Source organism: Dasypus novemcinctus, chromosome Y (assembly GCF_030445035.2).
Source record: "Dasypus novemcinctus isolate mDasNov1 chromosome Y, mDasNov1.1.hap2, whole genome shotgun sequence".
NCBI classification, from domain to species: Eukaryota; Metazoa; Chordata; class Mammalia; order Cingulata; family Dasypodidae; genus Dasypus; species Dasypus novemcinctus.
Genome location: NC_092216.1, coordinates 22,204,385 through 22,222,867, shown reverse-complemented (window position 1 = coordinate 22,222,867; position 18,483 = coordinate 22,204,385). Strand labels below are relative to the sequence as shown.

Genomic DNA, 18,483 nt, shown 5'->3' with positions numbered 1-18,483 from the left:
AGCTATGACAGCTTGTAGCTCTGTAAGCTGTGCAGATTTGGAGTGGGTTTGAAACCAGACAGTTTTGTTATTAAATACATAAGCAGCCATTCCCAAGGAGGACCTGTCGGTGAATACTGATAGGGCTCCAGTGATGGGTTGGAGAGAAGTGGTGAAGGGGAAAATGAAGTCATGCGTACACAAAAATTGTAGTAGCTTATCATTGGGGTAATGGTTATCTATTTGTCCAGCATAAGATGCACAAGCAATAGGCCAGCTGTCAGTTGTCTGCAACAGCCAGCTGATTTGTTCCTTAGTATAGGGCTGAATAATGGTATTGGGTTCCTTACCAGAATAACGTTTGCCTTGCTCTCTCCCTAGGCGGACAATATCTGTGACAGCTTGGTAGTAAGGATAAATTACTTTAGCGGGTGACGTGGGTAAGTGCACCCACATTATGGGGGCTGTTTGCCAGAATACTGCCATGGGAGTGAGAGAAGTTTTGCATATGACAAAAAACAAGGGTTGGCTATAGTCCATGGTAATGACAAATTGTGATTGTATAGCTTGCTCGACTATTTTAAGGGCTTGGCGTCCTTCCAGAGTAAGACTTCTAGGGGAGTTGGGGTTAGAGTCTCCTTGTAATATGTTAAATAGGGGTTTTAAGTCTCCTGTGGTTAATTTTAAGTAGGGACAGAGCCAATTTATGTTGCCTAAGAGCTTTTGGAAGTCGTTTAGGGCTTTGGGTCTATCTAGTCTGAGGTTGGCCTTCTGGGTGGTTATTTTATTTCCTGCCGTATGAAACCCCAGGTAGGTATAAGGGTCTTGTAATTGTAATTTCATTGTTTTTTATATTTATTTCGAGCTTCATTGTGACCCAATATCTGGTCTATTCTAGAGATAGGCTTCTGTATCCCCTATAATTGTTTTTACAATTTAAGTCTGTTTTGCTATCCTATCCCTGATTATTTTCAGCATGTGGTTTCAGAGGGTAATTGAATCCAAATGTATGTAGAAAGTTTAATATGGATTATAAATGTGGGGAAATGGGTAGAGTTGGTGGTAGCACATTATAGTGAGTGAAAGGTACCGTTGGGAGGTTAGTTTGAATTCAAAGAAAGCTAAAGGAAAATCTAGTGCAAGTTTCTTAAACTTATTTTCCATGGACCCTTTTCCTGTCAGGTGAAAAATATTGAACAATTCCTCACTGTGTGTAATAATATGAATATGTCACACCCACACTAACACATCCCCTTGAGAATAATGTTTTCATTTTGTTTTGTTTTGTTTTGTATTTCAGTTCAAGGTCATGGACTTCTTGTTAAGAAACCCTGATCTAGAAACTGTATAACACTGTGATTTGGTGTGGATGGTTGTGTTTAATAATGCAAACACACAAATGTTTCCCTATAAAAAATAGCTCGGGGACAGAATGAAATGACCTGGAGATAACTGTCTTAGGCTAAGACACCAGGCAAAGGCTGGACACTGATCAGAAGAAAGAGGAGCTATAGAGGGGAATCTCAAGGCTAATACTGTGAGTTGCAACAAGCAGGTGATAATTCTGACACCCTACACCCCTCCAAAGACAACTTTGAATTCTGAACGGAGAAACCAAAATCAACTAAACCCAGAAGAGAATGGAGAGACCATCACATGCCAGGCACCATGTGTCTTGCTGTGTGGCAAAGGAGCCAAGGATCACCAGCAGCCAATCATCAGGAAGAAAGCATTTCCTTGATTTGGACACCTTGGTTTGGAAGTTTTCCATACCTCAAAATGTAAGCCAGTAAAAACCCAGTGTTTAAACCAACCCATTTCATGGTATAATATGGAGTAGCCAGGAAATTAAAAGTGATTTTAGTACAAGAACTGGGATGCTGCTAGTCCAAATACCAAAAATGTGGAATGGCTTTGGAATTGGTTATTGGGTAGAGGCTGAAAGAGTTGTGAGTCGCTTGATAGAAAAGCCTAGATTGCTTTGAAGAGACTGTTGGTAGACGAATGACTACTAAAAGTACTTCTAATGAGGCCATAGGCAGAAATGATGAATGTGTTACTGGACTCCGAGTAAAGGCAATCCTTGTCTTAAAATGCAAAGAACATTGTAAAACTGATTCTGATGTAGAATGGAAGGTAGACCTGAAATTGTTGAGCCTGGATATTTAGCTGAGCAGGTTTCCAAGTTGCGTTTAGAAAGTGCAGCCTGGTTTCTTCTTGCAGCTTATAGTAAAATGAAAGAGGAAAGGGATAAGCCGAGAATTGAACTCTGGGACACAAAGAAAACAAAAACCAATGAGTTGGCAAATTCTGGGTTTTATGAAAGTGACTCCCCAAAGAAAGTGCTCCATGTGGGGTTTAATTGAAAATAGAATCAGTTATGTCAGTGCAAGTCATATGGGAGGTGCAATTACCCAGGAAAGATCTGTGGAAAGTCCTACTTTCTGATGATTTGGCTCCTGTGTACTACATGCAAAATCATCACGTTTTTTGAAAGCTCTGCCTGGAACCTCTGCCAGACTGGACTAAAAGGGATAGAAAATGGACATAATGGAGAAAAAAATATTTCAAAGGCAGTATTATGTAATCTGAGGATTGGATCAAAGATGTCTTTCAGGCCAAGAGAGCGGGCCTACTCATGTGTGTGAGTATTTCCGGGTGCTTGGAGAGGGTGAACCTTCCATGCTAGTGTTAAGGAAGACTGCTACCATCAGAGTGTTCTCAGAGGTTGGAGGATGTGCTCTCAGGACGGCAGGGTCTGGCCATTACCCCAGTTTTTTCATAGGGTGAGTCCTATCCCCAGGGATTGTGGAGAGTACCCGTATTTGATAAGGGGAAACTGCCCCTGAATAGGGTGGTCCTGCCATTCCATTAGGACCAGAGGACAAATCATGGTTCATAGATGACTTTCAGACCTTGAAATCTAATGACGTATGCCCTGCAGCAGGGTTTCAGAATGGTTTCATGCACATAACCTGTTTTCCTTCTAATTTCTGTGCACGGGAGTGGGAATTTGTTCTAGTCTGCTGAGCTGCCAAAATACAGATACCATGAAATGGAGTGTCTTTTAACAATAGAATTTGTTACCTCACACATTTACAATTTTGAGGCTGAGAACAATGTCCAAATTCAGGCATTATCAGGTGATGTTTTCATACTGAAGAGACTGCCAGTGATCCCAGACTCCTCTGTCATGTCACATGGAAAGGAACATCACCATGTCTGCTGGTCTCTTCCTTCTCTTCTGGGTTTTATTGCTTTCATGACTTTCTCTCTTTTCTTTCTGAATTATATTCTCTTATAAAGGACTCCAGACTGGGCTTCCTGGCTCCGGCCGCCGCCGCCCGCCAGTGCCAGCCGCGCCGGGCCGGGGTCCCGAGGAGCCGTTGCGGTTCCGGTTCCGGGCCGAGGCCCGCTTGTGTAGAAGCTGCCGCCGCCGCCCGCCAGGCCCGTCGCTTGTTCTTTCTCCCGGTCGCCATCCTGCTGGCGCTCATCTCCCGCCTGCTGGACTGGTTCCGGTCGCTCTTCTGGAAAGAGGAGATGGAGCTGACGCTCGTAGGGCTGCAGTACTCGGGCAAGACCACCTTCGTCAATGTCATCGCGTCAGGTCCATTCAGTGAAGATATGATACCCACAGTGGGCTTCAACATGAGGAAAGTAACTAAAGGTAACGTCACAATAAAGATCTGGGACATAGGAGGGCTACCTCGATTCCGGAGCATGTGGGAACGGTACTGCAGAGCAGTCAATGCTCTTGTTTATATGATAGATGCTGCAGATCGTGAAAAGATTGAAGCCTCTCGAAATGAGCTACATAATCTTCTAGACAAACCACAGTTACAAGGAATTCCAGTGCTAGTACTTGGAAACAAGAGAGATCTTCCTAATGCCTTGGATGAGAAACAGCTAATTGAAAAAATGAATCTCTCTGCTATTCAGGATAGAGAAATTTGCTGCTATTCAGTTTCCTGCAAAGAAAAGGATAATATAGATATCACACTTCAGTGGCTAATTCAACATTCAAAATCTAGAAGAAGCTGAAGAATCTCCTGAAGTCTTCCAGTCCTTCTTGGCTATAATCCTAAAATTATTGTCCGTTCCTCTGAAGTACTTCCCAGAATACGGTCCTCCTAAACCTAAGAAATTGCCTTTTTCAGAGTTTATTTCTCATATGCACTGCTGAAGACGTGTATTCCTAATCCTTCATAAAGAACTGGCTAGAGTTCTCATGATAAAGTCAGCACACACATAAAAAGGCTTCTTGCACATACTTGTCTTAAACAGTGTGCAGAGCTTTTTAAAAACCATATTTTGACCACCTTAAATCAAGAAAATTGCATATTTCTGTTCTGGTCTTTCAGGGCCAGATTTTTATATTGATTGTCAGTAAAAGTCTATCTGTGATATTTAATTATAGAGTCCAGTAGCTTAATACTAAAGATACTGACTTAAGACAGCATGAAGTTTCTAGTGCCACTCACAGTATTTAGAAAACCTTTAAGCCTGACTCAGGTGGGATATAAACATAGTGTTTATCTTATCTCACAAATGCATGTGAAATGTATAATTACACCTTAGGAATTAAAAAAAAAACATGGTCTGCAAAGTGGGAACAGAGGCACCAGATCAATGTTCTTATTTGATGATGAGATCTTACCTGATTGTTAAAAGTGCTTTCTGAGATTTCTTCATCACCAGATTGCAGCTGGGGATATGGGAGGAACAAAGGCATGCTGTTCTATATCTGTCCAGATCGTTACTTCTCTCTTTTAATTCTTTCACTGTTCATCCACTTTTTTAAGGGGTTGGGAATTGAAGATTTTCTCAAAAGCTTTCATGAATTTAGAGCATTCCAGCCAATGTAATAAAACCTGTTAAGGATGTCACCTTGTTCAAAAAAAAAAAGGGCTCCAGTAAGAGAAGTAAGACACCACTCTGGGCCACAACTTAGCTAAGTAACCTAGTCAGAGGTCCTAATTAAAATAGGCTTAAACCTACAGGAATAGATCCTTTTTAAGAATATAATTTTCTGGGTTTACACACCTTCAAACCTTCACAAAAATGTTTATCCCATGACTATCCCTTTGTTCTATATTGGAAGCAGATAACTTATTATCTAGATTTGAAAAGGTCCACAAGGGGACTTCCAGGAAAACAGCAGACTAGAAAGACATGCGATTCACTTCTCCAGAAAACTAGCTAGGACACAGGCTGAAACAGACAGGAGAAAGATCTTCTAGAGTTTAGGATACCAAGTGAAGGCTGGACACCCCCCAGAGGAGAGAGCAACAAACGAGGGAATCACGAAAGCAGAACTGAGAGGTGAAAACATCAGCTGTTACTGCTGCCACCTCCCCACCACACTAAAGACATGTTAGAATAATCAGGTCTCTGGCTACAGACAAAGGGAGCTCCAGGGATCTGCCACCTCACAAAAGGAGAGAGAGAGGAGCATAGACAAAGGCTGACAACATTTAACCCGTAAATTTGGTTTGCTGTGTTCCCATGAGCTCTTCTGGACTGGGTGAGATCATGCCATTGTTTGCCTTGCGAGACAGCAAGGGGCTAAATATATACAACCCTCCCAATCTCCTCTACTAACCAGGACTGATTGTTGAGGACCCACAGAGGAGTGAAATTATTTTCTATGTGGAAAAGTGAGGGGGCTGCAGAGAAGGCTGGAGAACTGTCTCTGAGAAAGTTTGAATTATGAAGCTCTTACCTTCCAGGCAGGAGCCTCGGTCACACTAATCCCATCTGTGTTTCAAGGTCACCATCTACTGGTAGACCAAGGAAGTGCATGTAAGAAAATAAAAAATAAGTAAGAAAGGCTTTTTCTGGCCTTTATAACGTACTTCTCCAAAGCTGTAGGAGCAGGACTGCAACCAATTACTGGGTCCAGAACCCAATTTTGAGCAACTAACAGGGACAATTCTAATGATCCAAGCTGAACCAAGAATCAAAGAGCAGTGGTAACACACAGCCTTCCTCCACTAAATCCCCACAAAGGAGAAAAAAAGTGAGTATCTGATTAAACTACATCCTAATCAGATACCTAGAGATTAGCAAAAATTAGGAGCCATACTAAAGAAATGGAAGAACATGGCCCCAAAAAAGGAATATACCAAATTCCCAAGAGATGCAAGATTTGAGAAAACTAATGAACAAATTGCATACAAATTTCCCCAATCAAATTAATGAGTTGAAAGACAATATGACTAAAGAGATAGGTGACAATAAGAAACCATTGAGTGGTACAAAGAATTTGAAATCCTGAAGAGAAAATAAATGCGGTCACCCCTCGGGCTGAAGTGTGGTTTGCTGGCCTGGCGAGGGGAGCGGCCGCGGTAGGCCTAATTCCACTGCCCCCATAATAGGGTGGTTGGTCGGGCCCACCGCCACCCCTGAAGGAAGCTCGGCATGGGTGCAGAGTGCCCTCGGGTCTCCCCTTCTCGGCAGCCATGCTTCCACGGCCACCCCTCCTCCCGGATGGCGCCACACGATGCCTGTGGGGCGGCACCCTTCTTCTTCCTTCTCCCTGCGCAGGCATGGGCGGAAAAATCCAGTCTGCCCTCTCCCCTCCCCCGACAGCAGCAACAGCCAGGCATGGGCGGAGAAATCCAGTCTGCCCTTTTCCCCTCCCCCGACAGCAGCAACAGCCAGGCGTGGGCAGGAAACTCAAGTCTGCCCTCCACCCCAGCAACAGCAGCCACCAATCACTAAACCCTGCCCCTTCCCCCAGCAACAGCGACAGCCAATCCCTAACCACCACCCCTCCCCCGTCCAGTACCGCCCACTGACCTTTTGCCGGCAACCAATCAGAACAGGGCGTGGCTTCAACCAATCAGCCTTCCCCAGCCCCTATAAAACTGTTGCCTCTCCCTCAATAAAGTGGACTTGCCTGTTTACCTTGTCTCCGCGGTAGTTCTTCTGCCGTGAGCCCTCCAGTCCTGAGAGCCCCCGACAAGGGCCTGGCCTCCCTTGTCCCCAGTTCATCACCTGCTTCTCCGGGCGACCCCTTCGTCGCCTGCTTCTCCGGGCGACCCCTTCGTCGCCTGCTTCTCCGGGCGACCCCTTCGTCGCCGACTTCGCCGGGCGACCACGTCAGCCAAACCGTGCAACCCCTTGTGAGACCGATCCCTCGTCTACTGCCAGACCGACCCCTCGTCCCAGGTGGGACCGACCCCTTGTCCCAAGCGGGACCGACCCCTCGTCCAGAGCTGGACCGACCCCTCGTCCGCAGCCAGACCCCACCTCTACCGACCGAGCAAGCCGTCACAAATAAACAGAACTCATGGACATGGAAGTCACAATAGGTGAAATAAAAAACACATTAGATGGTCATGGCAGACAGGGTTCACTGCCATGTCAGATGGCCCTTCTTTGGAGCTCATAAGACTTTCATCCTACTTTACTGGAATTGTAGTTGGTGTTGGGGTTTAAGATATATTTAGGAGATTTGAGTCTCTGGACTGACAATATGATAGCCAGGCCCTGAGCGTCAATAGACTCCAGCTCCTACAATCTGATTTATTGGACTCACCTCACTCAGCTAAGATGGAGTTGAAGAAGGACAATCACCACACTTTGGAGCCTAGAGTGCCTACAACTGAAAGCAGGAGGATTGCATCCAGTATCCATGTGGAATGTGAGCCTCCTCCTGACATAGAGGTGCAACGGACACAAACAATCCAAGGCCCACAAAGAAAAGGTGGCATTGGAGTGGGAAAAGTGGACATGGTGGCTGTTGGGTATGGGGAATGGCAGGAAGAGATGAGATGTGGAGGCGCCTTTGGGACTTGGAGTTGCCCTGGATGGTGCTTCGGGGGCAATCACAGGACATTGTAAATCCTTGCAGGGCCCATTGGATGGAATGTGGGAGAGTATGGGCCATGATGTGGACCATTGACCATAAGGTGCAGAGATGCCCAGAGATGTACTTTCCGGGTGCAATGGATGTGTCATGATGATGGGAATGAGTGTTGCTGGGGGGGAGTGGTGGGGTTGAATGGGACCCCATATATATATATATATATATATAATATATATATATATATTTTATATATATATATTTTAATGTAATATTTTTACAAAATCAATTAAAAATTAATAAATTAAAAAAAAGGAATTTGGTGAGCAAAAAAAAAAAAAAAACCACATTAGAGGCATACAACAGCAGGCTCAAAATGATGGAAGAAAGAAAATGTGAAGCCAAGACTGAACAGCTGAAAGTGAAGAGAGAAAAGAACAAAAAGAGAAAAGAGTGGAAAAAATTAAGCAGGGGCTCAGTGAGTTGATAAGATGAAACAAAATAAAATACATGCCATAGGAGATCCAGAAGGAAATCAGAAGGGAAAGAGGCAGAAGGAGTATTTGAGGAAATAAAGCAGAAAATTTCCCAAACTTTAAAGCACAATTTCCAACAAACACACTGTACCCCAATCAGAATAAATCCAATTAGACCTACTCCAAAACACATAATACGCAGAATGTCAAATGTCAAAGAGAAAAAGAAAATCCTGATATTAGCTAGAAGAAGGAAACCATCACAAGTGATGCCCAATAGAGAATTATCATGGATTTCTCTTCAGTGCCCATGGAGATGAGAAGACAGTAGTATGATACAATTAGGATACTGAAAGAGAAAAACTGTCAGCCAAGAATTTTTTATCCAGTAAAACTGTCCTACAGACATGAAGTTGAGTATAGAATATATTCACAAACAAACAAAAGATAGTTCTTAAAAAATAATCTTCCTTAGCAGGAATATTAAAGGAAGTATTAGAGCCTGAAAGAAAAAGGAAGGAGAGAGAGGCCTGGAGGAGGGTATAGAAGAAAGAATAACAGAAAGGATAACCAAAAGAGTAAAAAGACTGACAAAAATATAATATGAGTTATGAAAACCAAAGACTAAAATGGTGAAGGAAATAATGCATTTACAGTAATATCATTGAATATGAATGGATTAAAGTCCTCAATCAAAAGTTATAGATGGACAGAATGAAGAAATATTGTGAGCCATCCATGTGCAGCTTGAGGAGACTCACTTTAGACCCAGGGATAGAAACTGAAAGGAAAATAGTGGAAAAAGATACCCCATGCAAAAGTAACAAAAAAGAGCAAGGTAACACCTATACTAATTTTGGAGAAAACAGACTTTAAATGCAAAAAAAAGTTGTAAGATGTACAAAAGGCCATTATATATTAGTAAAAGGGAAATCCACTGGAGAGATATAACAATCATAAATATCTACGCATCTAACCAGGGTGTCCCAGAATACGTGAGACAAACTATGGCAAAACTGAAAAGAGAAACAGATATCTCTACAATAATCACTGGAGTCTTCAACACCCCATTCGTATCATTAGATAGAGCAACTAGACAGAAGATCAATAAGGAAACAGAGAACTTGAACAATGTGAGAAATGAGTTAGACCTAACAGACATGTCGAGTACACTGCATCCAAACACAGCAGGTTATACTTCTTCTGACGTGCCAATGAATCTTTCTCCAGGTGAGACCATGTTAGGACACAATGCAGATCTCATTAAATATATAAAGACTGAAATTATACAAAGCGCCTTCTCAGATCATAGTGGAATGAAACTGAAAAAGATGGGAAAGAAGGAAATTCGCAAATGTGTGGAGGCAAAATACATTCCTAAACAATCAATGGGTCAAACAAGAAATTGTAAGTGAAATTAGTAACTATATTGAGACAAATGAAAATGAGTTCTCATCTTATCAGAATGTATGGGATACAGTGAAGCCAGCACTGAGAGGGGAACTGATGGCACTAAACACCTATATTAAAAAAAGAAGAAAGAGATTAATTCAAAGAAATCACAAATCATCTTATGATCTTTCTTATTTCAGTAGTAATGTCCCATCCCCTCCTTAATTCTGATGTTCTTTATTTGAATCTTCTCCCTTTTTTCTTTATCTCTCTATGGTTTTTTTATTTTGTTGATCTTCTTGAAAAAAAAAACACTTTCATTTTCCTCATTCTCCCTATTACCTTTTCTTGTTCACAATTCCATTTATTTCTGATCTAATCTTTACTAGTCTTTCCATCTGTTTGCTATTTCTCATTCCTCCAATGTGTGCAGTCTGATTTGTGATAATAGCTTTCTTCTTTCTTAATGTAAGCATTGAGATCTCTAAGTTTCCTTCTCAGTACTGCTTTCATTGCGTTCCATAGATTTTTATATGTTCTTGTCTCATTTTCATTCTTTTTAATGTATTTGCTGATTTCTCTAGTAGTTTCTTCTATGACCCACTGTTTGTGAAAGAGTGTATTGTCTAATCTCCATATATTTGTGTTTTTTCCTGCTCTCGGCCTGTTATTGATTCCTTTTTTCATCTTCTTCTATATATTATTTTAAATGTTACATTTGGCTTCATTCCATTATGATCTAAGAAGTGCCTTTTGATAGATGTGATTCTCCTGCTTGCAGTTGTAAACTCTGTTACTTGGTGTGGTGGTTGACTGTCTTTACCTTCCTGTTAGCTGACCTGGCTAAGTCCAATGAACCAGAGCATAGGAGTTGCAACTCTGTTGAGACTCAGGGCCAGCTAGCACATGGCCAGTCCAGCGATTCAAGTCTCCTGGGTGTACACCAATGCCAGCACCAACCACAGCTTCAGTAAAAGTGACAAAAGAGACGTCTCTAGAAAGGTCACATCTGAGTCCAACTGCATCACACTCAGGAGCACAAATTCCAAAGTAGGGTCCACTGACAAGGAACTGAACTCCAGAGTTACCTGCCATGACTGTAGAACCTGTGTATCTCTGTAACCCTCAGGAGCACAGGACCTGGGGTTGTACTACTTTGGCTGTCTGTGGGATCCTGCAGAGACGTGCATAGTGTGACCCCTCAGATGAACTTCTGACTCATTTTGAAGTCTTTTAGCCATAAAATTCATTTGTCTCTTTTTTTTTAATATTTATTTATTTATTTTTTAATTACATTAAAAAATATATATGAGGTCCCATTCAAACCCCACCGCCCCCGCCCCCCATTCCCCCCACAGCAACACTCTCTCCCATCATCGTGATACATCCATTGCACCTGGTAAGTTCATCTCTGAGCATCACTGCACCCCATAGTCAATGGTCCACATCATAGCCCAGACTCTCTCACGTTCCATCCAGTGGGCCCTGGGGGGATCTACAGTGTCCCGTAATTGTCCGTGAAGCACTATCCAGGACAACTCCTGCCATTGTCCCTTTTTGTCAAGATCTTTTTCTAGTTGCATCACCAACTGGTGCTTGGTAGTAATCCCTTGGTGCCAGGGAAGTTCATCCCCAGGAGTCATGTCTGACCTGGGGAAAATGTAATGCATTTACATGCTGAATGTGGCTTAGAGTGTGGCTACATATAAGCAAAATGGATGTTCTCAGGAGGTTACACTTAAGCACCTGCAGCTCTAGGTCTAGTTGATATTTCAGGAACACAGGCTCCTAGGCATAACCATCAGTATCAAGGTCTCATTTTTGGACCATCCTTATTCATTGGTCTTTCCCCCTGCATTTGGGGAATTGTTGCTGTTCCTTTGGGGAATGTGACAGTACTCCACTGGCTAGGAACTCAGCACTCCCTCAGTTGTTGTTTGAAACTCTGACTACTGTGAAAGTACCCAACAAATATCTGAACATTTTTATATACCTATGTTCATACCCTGGAGAACTCCCTCCCAACCATGTGTCTCCCATCAGTAATACGCCACAACAGGGCTCCTCCCCTGCCATATTTGAACCCCTCTGTGGTCCAAAACATCTTAAAAAATGAAGCCTAGTATATTGCCTAATTCAGTTCATAGGAAAATGAAATTGAAATGATAGACTTAAAGATTAGAAATAGAATACATATCAATTTAGGAAAACTAAAAAATGTAAAAAAAATTGGGTTATTAAAAAATGAAAAAATCATAAATCTTTGTTTTTGACATTTTGCCTATAGTATTGTAATAGGTGTTGCCCTGCCTGTACAGTGGCAAGGCAAATTCATTCATTCCTTCCTTTGTCCACATCCTTTTTTTATTTTTAATTTTTCTTTAAAAAAGTTTCAGGTCACAATAAAGTCACATATACTATATTGGAGAAACCCATATATCCAACATCAAACCCTTTTCCCTCTTCTTCAGCAATGATCTCTTTACATATTCATGTTACATTTGCTGCAACTGATGTACAGATATTGAAACAAGGCTACCAAAAATGGTTCCATTTTGTTTTACTTTATGGTTGATATTTAAGACTGTACACTGTTACATATTTTTGGTGAAATTCAACTTGTCTGTTATCCATCATTGCACGATCATGTGGAGTACTTCCATTGCCCGCCATTTACCCTGCTTCCATCTATTCTATTCCTTATACCCCCTCCCCTCAGGGCTCACAAAGACAACCAAGCTTCACTGCTTGAAGGATAAGATTCCTAGATACTTGAAACAATGCTGAGGGCTTGACACTCCACAATGAGAGCTACCAATTCTCTCAAAAGACATAATTCCCTCTGTTTGAGAACATCTGACCTCCCAAGGATGGATGTACAATTTCCTGCACATCATATGAGTCTCCACACAATGATATAACACACTGGTAATAAATAAGTACTCACATACTCCCTAGAAGCCTGCCCCTGTGCCAGATGCCCCCATTATGCACCTTAAACAGGTAAACCTTCCTTATTACATTTCTAAAGAGTTTTCTCAACATTATAATTTCAACGACATACCTGACAATCTCCCATGTTCATCTGCTCCCTCAACCCTTCCCCCAAATCCTTGGGCCATCTGACTTATCCACCCAAACCTACGCCCCTCAAGCCTGCAAAGCTCTATATGTAGTACCACTATGCCCCCTCTTATCCCTTTCCTTTACAACTAATTACCACCACTTTATCATAGATTTCACCCATGTAGGTATCAGCTCCCAACATTCCTCTCCCTTCAATTTCCTGTAAGCCTATCATCCAGTCTCTAGCTGTCTGAAACAGCTTGATTTGCCTAATTCATATCAAAGAGGTCATGTAGTATTTGTTCTTCAAATCCTGGGTTGCTTCATTCAACATAATATCCTCAAGATTCATCCACGTTATCCCATGTGTATGTACCGTATTCCTTCTTACAGCTGAGTAGTATTCCACTGTATGTATATACCACATTTTGTTTATTCATTCATCTGTTGATGGGCTTTTGTGTTGATGGCAGCTTTTGGCCTAGTGAATATTGCCATTATGAACATTGGTGTGCATATATAGGTTTGTACCCTTGTTTTAAGTTCTTATGGGTATATACACAGCAGTGGAATTGATGGGTCATATGACAAATCTATAGAGTCTTTTTCTTTTTTCTCTCTCTCTCTCTTTATTTTTTTAAATGTTATATTAAAAAATATAAGAAGTCCCACATACCCCCATAACCCTCACCCACTCCTCCTAAATCAACAACTTCTTACATCATCATGGGACATTTGTTGCATTTGATGAATACATTTTGGAGCACTGTTCCACTACATGGAAAATGATTTACATTGTAGTTTACACTCTCCCTCAGCCCACCCAGTGGCCTATTGTGATAAGTATTGGAAGAAATTTTAGCATTGATGAGAATCTGGCCGCTGTAGTTGCTGAAGGTAGGGAAAGGGAAAAAGAAATAGCTGGGTTTTTTTTGAGGAACAACCAAACTGTCCTCCAGAATGGCTGGATCCTTCTGCAATCCCACCAGTAGTGGATGAGTGTTCCTATTTCTCCACATCCTCTCCAACACTTGTAGTACTCTGTTTTATTTAATAACCACCAGTCTAATGGCAGTAAGATGGTATTTCATTGTAGTTTTGACTTGCATTTCCCTAATAGGTGGTAATTTTGAGCATCTTTACATGTGCCTTTTTTATCCATTTATATTTCTTCTTTCAAGAAGCATCTGTTCAAATCTCTTGCTCAATTTTTAAATGGGTTGTTTGTCTTTTTATTTTTAAGATACAGAATTTCTTTATATAACAGGATATTTGTCTCCTATCACATATATGATGTCCAAATATTTTCTCCCATTATGTAGGCTGTCTTTTCACTTTCTTGACAAATTGCGGTCACCCCTCGGGCTGAAGTGTGGTTTGCTGGCCTGGCGGGGGAGCAGCCGTGGCAGGCCAAGCCACTGCCCCCATAATAGGGTGGCTGGTCAGACTCACCGCCACCCCTGAAGGGAACTCGGCATGGGCACAGAGTGCCCTCGGGTCTCCCCTTCTCGGCAGCCATGCTTCCGTGGCCGCCCCTCCTCCCGGATGGCGCCACACGATGCCTGTGGGGCGGCACCCTTCTTCTTCTTCTTTCTCCCTGCGCAGGCACAGGGCAGAAAATTCCAGTCTGCCCTTTTCCCTCCCCCCGACAGCACCAACAGCCAGGCGAGGGCGGGAAACTCAAGTCTGCCCTCTACCCCAGCAACAGCAGCCACCAATCACTAAACCCTGCCACTTCCCCCAGCAACAGCAACAGCCAATCCCTAAACACCACCCCTCCCCCATCCAGTACCACCCACTGACCTTTCTCTGGCAACCAATCAGAACAGGGCGTGGCTTCGACCAATCAGCCTTCCCCAGCCCCTATAAAACTGTTGCCTCTCCCTCAATGAAGTGAACTTGCATGCTTACCTTGTCTCTGCGGTAGTTTTTCTGCCGTGCGCCCTCCCGTCCTGAGAGCCCCCGACAAGGGCCTGGCCTCCCTTGTCCCCAGTTCATCACCTGCTTCTCCGGGTGACCCGCTCATCGCTGGCTTCACCGAGCGACCCCGTCAGCCAAACCGCACAACCCCTGTGAGACCGATCCCTCGTCTGCTGCCGGAGTGACCCCTCATCCCAAGTGGGACCGACCCCTCGTCCCAAGTGGGTCCGACCCCTCGTCCTAACCTGGACTGACCCCTCGTCCGCAGCCAGACCCCACCTCTACCGACCAAGCAAGCCGCCGCAGCTGGTGCCCAACGTGGGGCAAGGCAACCCCACCACAGCCTCACTCCATAAGCTAGCGACCACCCCCTCTCTTCTCAACGTGGGGCTTCTCTAGTGCAACATTGCTGCTCCTGAACCTTGGCGACCTCATACGATCCATGGCGGTCTGGGTGAATCACTGGATGGCTTTCTCCTTCCATGTCAGGGCTTATACCGACCCGCTTTGATTAAGAGGAGCCTTGGATTTCTCGGGAGCGTGCGCTTGCATGTCTGAAGTAACCCTACCACAGCCCTACGCCCGCCTCTCTTCTCACCCCTATCTTTTCGCTCTGCATTGCTGCTCCTGAACCTTGGTGACCACATACGATCCACGGTGGTCTGGGAGAATTGCTGGATGGCTTTCTCCTTCCATGTCGGGGGCTTATAGCGACCCGCTATGATTAAGAGGCACCAATAAAACTCTCAGGAGCCCGTGCCTGAGCACCTCCACCCCTGCCTTCACCTCTGCCTCCTCCCCTCTGTGCTTGCTCCCCTTTGCCTTGCTCCACTGCTCGTCGTTCCGCCTTCCCCTCATCGGGCCTTCCTTTGGCCTGCGACCACCGTCGGAGTCCCGTCGGCTCCGACCCCTCGTCTCACCATGCACCTCGGCTCCCATCACCACGCTCTCCAGGTAAGGGCCCCTTTTCTTATCGGCTCCAAAAGGCCATTAGCAATGGGTAACATCCTATCTGCTAAGCAAGCCCTGCCAGTTCGGGCTCTTGCCGGTCCCCTAGACACTCACCGGTGTAAGATCTCTTTGAAACAGCCCGAAGTCTTCTGTAACCGCAGCCCCCCATGCCACCATCACTCTCAAGCAGCTCCAGCCCTGCTAAACGGCCCACAACCTGCTTTCCCAGGCCCGCAGCCTGCTTTCTAGCATCTAATAACGTTTCTGCTTTTGCCTCCCCATACTTCTGCGGAGCTTCCTCCTGTCTCGACCTCACTCCTCTTCTCAGCCATCCAAAGCATCCTTTCTCGTCCCCCGGCCCCCTCCTTTTTTTTGCCTGAACCCCCACTGCGTTGCAGATTGGGCCGCCCCATGTTGGCCCGCCCCATTAACATCGGCCTCTCTCGCGCCCATGAAGACTTTGGCCTTCTTGTTGTCCTCGCCTATGTCTCCACCACTCCCGACGCTGCCGCCACCACTGCTGCTGGTGCCCTGACGCGACTTGTCCTCACAACTGCGATCCTCCAGACCATCACACAGTCTGCCTCTACCGCTCTTCGCCACCAAGAAGAGATCAACTACCTGTAACGTGCTGTCATTCGGGACTTTTAACAACCGATAGACCTTATAGCCACTGAGATCAACAAGAATTGGACATTGGCCACCCTTGTTTGCAACAGCAAGATACCACCCCCCAAATTGTACATTTGTATCCCCGTCATACTCACCTCCCTCTTCAGCCCCACTTCCCTCATTGCTTGCTGCTTCTTGGGCCTCGGCTACTTGCTACTGCTGCCATGCTGGCCCTTATTTGAAAAGAAGAGGAAAATGCAGTCACCCCTCAGGCTGAAGTGTGGTTTGCTGGCCTGGCTGGGGAGCAACCGCGGCAGGCCAAGCCGCTGCCCCCATAATAGGGTGGCTGGTCGGACTCACCGCCACCCCTGAAGGGAGCTCGGCATGGGCGCAGAGTGCCCTTGGGTCTCCCCTTCTTGGCAGCCATGCTTCCGCAGTCACCCCTCCTCCCAGATGGCGCCACATGATGCCTGTGGGGCGGCACCCTTCTTCTTTCTCCCTGTGCAGGCGCAGGGCGGAAAATTCCAGTCTGCCCTTTTCCCCTCCCCCAACAGCAGCAACAGCCAAGCGTGGGCGGAAAAATCCAGTCTGCCCTCTACCCTCCCCCCGACAGCAGCAACAGCCAGGCGTGGGCAGGAAACTCAAGTCTGCCCTCTACCCCAGCAACAGCAGCCACCAATCACTAAACCCTGCCACTTCCCCCAACACCAGCAACAGCCAATCCCTAATCACCACCCCTCCCCCATCCAGTACCGCCCACTGACATTTCTCCGGCAACCAATCAGAACAGGGTGTGGCTTCGACCAATCAGCCTTCCCTAGCCCCTATAAAACTGTTGCCTCTCCCTCAATAAAGTGGACTTGCATGCTTACCTTGTCTCCACAGTAGTTTTTCTGCCGTGCGCCCTCCAGTCCTGAGAGCCCCCAACAAGGGCCTGGCCTCCCTTGTCCCCAGTTTGTCGCCTGCTTCTCCGGGCGACCCGCTCGTCGCCAGCTTCGCCGGGCGACCCCGCTAGCCAAACCGCGCAACCCCTGTGAGACCGATCCCTCGTCTGCTGCCGGAGCGACCCCTCGTCCCAAGTGGGACCGACCCCTCATCCTAAACTGGACCGACCCCTCGTCCACAGCCAGACCCCACCTCTACCGACCGAGCAAGCCGCCGCAACAAACTCCTTTGAGATGCAAAGGCTTTCATTTTGAGGAAGTTCCCTTTACCTATTTTTTCTGTTGCTGCTCATGCTTAGGGCATGAAATTCATGAAGTCATTTCCTATTACAAAGTCCTGTACATGCTTCCCTACATTGTTTTACAAGGTCTTTATTGTCTTGGCTCTTACATTTAGGTCGTTGATCCATCTTGAGCTGGTTTTTGTATAAGGTATGAGGTGGTAATCCTATTTTATTCTTTGCATGTGGATATCCAGTTCTCCAAACACCATTTGTTGAAGAGGTCATTATCTCGCAATTGAATTGGCTTGGTGACCTTGTCAAATATCAGATGACTCTATATGTGAGCATCTATGTCAGAACTCTCAATTAGGTTCCATTTGTCACTATATCTTTCCTTGTGCCATATCTTGCCATCTTGACCTCTGTACCTTTGTAATATATATTAAATTCAGGTTCTGTGATTCCTCCGATTTCACTTTTCATTTCAATATGTTTTGTCTATTCAGAGCCTCTTTCCTTTCCTAATAAACTTCACAGTTAGTTTTTCTAGTTCATTAAAAAATGTTGTGTTGATTATTTTCAGATTGCATTAAATCTGTCGATCCATTTGGGGTAGAATGGATCTCTTAATGATATTTAGTCTTCTTATCCATGAACGGGGAACATTCTACCATTTATTCAAGTGTTCTTTGATTTCCTTTAATGGTGTTGTGTAGTTTTCTGTGTATAAGTCTTTTATATCTTTAGTTAAATTTATTCCCGCGTATTTGTTTTTTTATTTACTGTGATAAATGGTATTTGTTTCTTGATTTCCTCCTCAGATAGTTAAATAGTGCTGTACATAAATGCTATTGATTTTTGCACATTAATCTTATACCCTGTGACTTTACTGAAATAATTTATAAGTTCTAGAAGCTTGTTGTAGACTTCTAAGGACTTTCTATGTATAGGATCATGTCATCTGCAAATAGTGAAATTCTGACTTCTTCCTTTCCAATTTGGATGCGTTTTATATATGGCTTTTGCTTCAGTGCTTGAACAAGTGCTTCTAACACGGTGTTAAATAGGAGTGAAAGTGGCATCCTTGTCTTGTTCCTGGTCTTAGAAAA

At 44.5% G+C, this 18,483-nt stretch overlaps 1 pseudogene; it reads left to right on the top strand.

Annotated features, from left to right (window-relative positions):
- The first annotated feature begins 1,983 nt into the window (after positions 1 to 1,983).
- Positions 1,984 to 4,020, top strand: LOC139438285 (ADP-ribosylation factor-like protein 8B pseudogene; annotated as a pseudogene).
- The last annotated feature ends 14,463 nt before the right edge of the window (positions 4,021 to 18,483 follow it).